The sequence below is a fragment of the Echinops telfairi genome, unplaced genomic scaffold, assembly GCF_000313985.2.
Source record: "Echinops telfairi isolate 266 unplaced genomic scaffold, ASM31398v2 ScPeMD7_22;HRSCAF=79, whole genome shotgun sequence".
In the NCBI taxonomy this organism is placed as follows: domain Eukaryota; kingdom Metazoa; phylum Chordata; class Mammalia; order Afrosoricida; family Tenrecidae; genus Echinops; species Echinops telfairi.
Window position 1 is genome coordinate 6,568,822 of NW_022103919.1, and position 4,067 is coordinate 6,572,888.

The following is a 4,067-nucleotide window of genomic DNA, read 5'->3' on the forward strand; positions in this document are numbered from 1 at the left end:
TGTGTGTGTGTGTGTGTGTGTATCTGTCTGTCTGTCTCTGGTAGTTAAGTGGAGCAGCAGCCTTCCTCCCTGACCCTTTGCCCAGAGTAGTTCACTCTGCATGGAGCCAAACAAGGGTGTGGTGCGCTGTTTGTGTCTGTGTGTGTGTCTGTCTGTCTCTAGTAGTTAACTGGTTGCTCTTGTCACCCTTGGGGAGCCCCTAATGCAGCTTGACAGAATAGAATGCCAACATTGCTCAGTTCACCTAAAAGGGGTCCACTTCTGGGCAGAGTGGCTTTAAATATGTTGTAGAATTTGTAAAGCAAAGAACCGTTAGTTCTGATTTCATTAACTCCATTAAGTCTTCTGGGTTTTCTTGACAGGTTTAAGGGGCTCAAGCCGACTATTATCCTTCTCTCCCGAGGAATTTCCGACGCTGAAAGCAGCTGGCGGGCAGGACAAGGCTGGCAAAGAAAAGGGCGTCTTAGATCTGTCGTATGGGCCAGGACCAAGCCTCCGCCCTCAGAGTAAGTGAGCAGCAGCCTCTGTTTTGGCACATGTTGGACCAGCAGGATTTCCCCCTTCTTGTCTTTCTGCCCTTTTAGATGAGTGCCAGTTCCCAGATACAACTCCTGGGGTCTCAGGTACTTACTCAGAAAACAGAGCTATTAAGCCTCTGCTTGCTCTTTGCATCTGCTCGATGGATTCCCCAGGCTGTTGTGGGCATCACTTCTGCCTTTCTTACCCTTTGGGTAGGGCCGGGCGTCTCTCCTTCCTATCTGCCATCCAGATGTTAGGTCTCTTATGTTTGTCTGGTCATAGCAATGACAGCCAAAGGACCAATTAACTTGAGTCCTAATTTGGGTGCTTGTTTTCTAAACCACTGGTTCCTAAACCAGCCGAATCCTATCAGAATCACTTGGGGAGTTGGTTTAAAGGGCTGTTCACTAATGTTCTCTATTACTCCCAGGCAAATACATTCCTTTGGGGGTTGTTAGGTAGCCAGTCCAGGGCTGTGTAGTGATACTGGCTGGTAAGACATGCTGTTTAGGAATGAAATTGTCTATCTGTTATAGTCAAGGATTCTGAATTGGCTATTGTATTTGGGGACATTGAATCTTGGCATGTCGGGGTGGGGGCTGTTTGCTTGTTTGGGTTAATCACCAAGATCTTTTCTGTTGGTGGGACAGAATCTCAGTCAGAACTGACATCTTTGTCAATTTATTGATCCTCTATGGAACTCCTAACTTATACCATTACTGCCTTTCCAATGTCGTACACTACACAAGGTCCTTTTGTGTAGCCTCATTTCATAATCAAAGTCTTTAGGCCAAGAAGTATATCTTCCTGGGGTTAGTTAAAATGAGCTTAGGTAGGATTATAGAAATTTAGAACTAGGAGCTTTGGGGTGTGCTTCCACATCCTCAATTGAGAGGACAAAGATTATCTAGAGGGCTTGTCCAAGATCATGTGGGCAGGTTGAGGGGGCTTGTAGCAGAGTGGCTCCTCTCCTGGCTGTCTTTCTCTTAGGGGGTTACATTACTCAGGGAGCTTGCCTTTGAAATGCCTACTCCAAAATTGACGGAAAAGGAAGATCTTTGGTCTCCTCTGACCTCGCATAGTTCTATAATAGTTTCCATTGGATCTTGCTACATTGTGAATGAAGAGCCTCACCTGAAAGAGTTGGCTGGGTAGGCTTTCAGATTTCCAACTGAAGCCTGCGGAGGTGAGGAGCAGGTAGAGACTAGGCCTGGTGGGTTGGATCCCTCCCTCATCTTCACTGGTGGTGGGGAATATTTGTAAAACAGGTGCCCTGTTAAACAAAGATGAAAACATTATTTCCAGAACTTTTCAATGTAAACTTTTCATGTCAAGTCCAATCCTGAGCACTGTGCCCTACCTAAGGAGGCCTAACTCATTTTCTTCAGGGATCTTCTCTGGAGTAGTAGATCTGCAGGCATATGTGATTGCTAGCAATAGAAGAGACCGGGTCTTACTCCGCCTCCCTTTCTCTGGGTAGACCGTATTTTTTATATTTCCCATATAATCAAGGCTCTCCCCTCAGAAAGTTCGAGCTCACTGGCCAGGTGTCTGCCCCTTCATTCCCTATCTTACTCAACCAGTTAACTTGATTCTTCACTTTTGGGTTGGGTGTTTTTTTTCGGGGGGGTGTTACTTATTTATTTATTTTTTTTGTAAATGAGGGGGTCCCTTGACCTTCAGAACCTCATATGATCCCTCCTTCCCCCTCCTCTTCCCTCTCCCTTTTTGCACCCTTTCAATTTCCAGATGTGACAAGCTGGAGGGAGGGCGGTGGGCGAAACATAATTTCTGCCGCGTCTCTGAGCGCCTCCCCAACTGAGCTGGGCAGCAGGAACTCGAGTACGGGAGATGGAGCCCCCTCCTCGGCATGTACCAGCGATTCTAAGGACCCCTCTCTCCGCCCGGCTCAGCCTGTCCGAAAAGGGGCTTCACAGTTCATGGGAAATGTATACCACCCACCTACATACCATGACATGCTTCCTGCTTTTGTAAGTTTTCAGAGTGTACAATTTTTTTGCCCCATAAAGTTGGATTGTTCATGTCCAGCAGAACCTGGTTCAAGTGGTTGAATGTCCATCTTGAGTTCTCCCTCCCAGTTTTGTTCTTTGCTCTGATAACTTACTTTGGAGGTTTCCATTTAGTTTTATATTTTCTCTCTCCCTTTTCAAATCTTAAGGGTCTTTGGTTTCTCTCCCTGGTGATAATGGATATTACATTAGCCTTGGTTCTTTAGGAAAAGGAGAGGCAGGCATGCCCAAGACAACATGCCCCCACATTTACCTACTGGCAGCAGGAAAAGGATGGGGGATAGAGTGGTAGGATTAATTAGGAAACCCCAAGACTTTGCTCTTCTTTCACTCATTTTCCCTTCTCCAAAACAATTATGATTCAAATGAAACTTAGAACTTGGGCCATTACCAGAAAATCCTATTCATTGATATTATGTTTCAGATGTGTTCACCACAGTCATCAGAGAACCAGGGTACAGTGGAACGAGGATCTTTCCCCCTTCCTCAGCTCCGCCTTGAACCCCGTGTTCCTTTTAGACAGTTCCAGATGAACGACCAAGATGGGTAAGGGTGTGTTATATTGTATGTAGAAATTACTTCTACTAGTGATGATCATGCACACAAGATATTGGGCTAATGTATGAAAGTGCTTGTCGGCAAACCTAAACACCAGGCATCAAGCCCTAGAGTGCATGGGGGTCACTGGCATTTGGTGGTGAATAAGAGATTGAGTTAGGATTTCAGGTTTCTGGGAGGATTGATGCTTTGGCATCTGCTTTTTGCTGATGGGTGCTAGCACTGAGCATCTTAAATGCCCCAATGTGGCATAACCTCTGTGGGGTGTGTTTGTTCATGATTTCGTTTTAAAGGAAATGATTTAGGTGTTAAAAGCAGACATGTTGGCAATATTGGTAGTACGTACTTTGGGAAAGATAGTTGGTTTTGTATACTTCCATATACATCACACAAGTCCCACATCTCTTTCTCATCAGAAAAGAAACCAGGCTGGGAGTGACTCGCCCAATCCGGCCACTAAGGCAGCTGGTGGAGCTAGCGAGCACCAAGGCCAACCATCATCAATGCGGAAAACTTGAAGGGCCTTGATGACTTGGACACCGATGCTGACGATGGCTGGGCAGGTGAGTCATGGTGGACTTTGAACCTGTGGTTTAGGAAAAGCAGAACTAGAGCCCATCTCTGCTGACCATGGGAAGCAGTCCTTTGTCACCCTGGTAGATTTCCCAGCAGCAAGATGGGGATGAGCGGAGGGCTCTTTGTTTTCAAGTACTTTTTTTTTTTTTTAATAGATCATTTTATTGGGACTCTTACATCTCTTATAACAATCTGTACATCATTTGTATCCAATTCATTTGTACATATGTTGCTATCATTCTTTTCTAGACATTTACTTCCTATTGAGCCCTGGGTACCAGCTTCTCTTTTTTCGCTCTCTCCCCCCACCTCAGGACTCCTTGATATAAATTATTATTATTTTCATATCTTATACCTACCACTGTCTTCCTTCCCCCATGGTTT

The 4,067-nt window shown here is 45.4% G+C and overlaps 1 protein-coding gene across 1 annotated transcript in view; it reads left to right on the forward strand.

Annotated features, from left to right (window-relative positions):
* Positions 1 to 4,067, forward strand: part of PRRC2B (proline rich coiled-coil 2B) — a 57,158-nt gene that overhangs the window by 11,409 nt on the left and 41,682 nt on the right. The window contains exons 5-8 of the mRNA XM_045288585.1: positions 363 to 506; positions 2,269 to 2,510; positions 2,974 to 3,095; positions 3,524 to 3,670. The gene's annotated coding sequence lies outside the window, so the exon portion shown is untranslated. The remainder of the gene's footprint in view (positions 1 to 362; positions 507 to 2,268; positions 2,511 to 2,973; positions 3,096 to 3,523; positions 3,671 to 4,067) is intronic.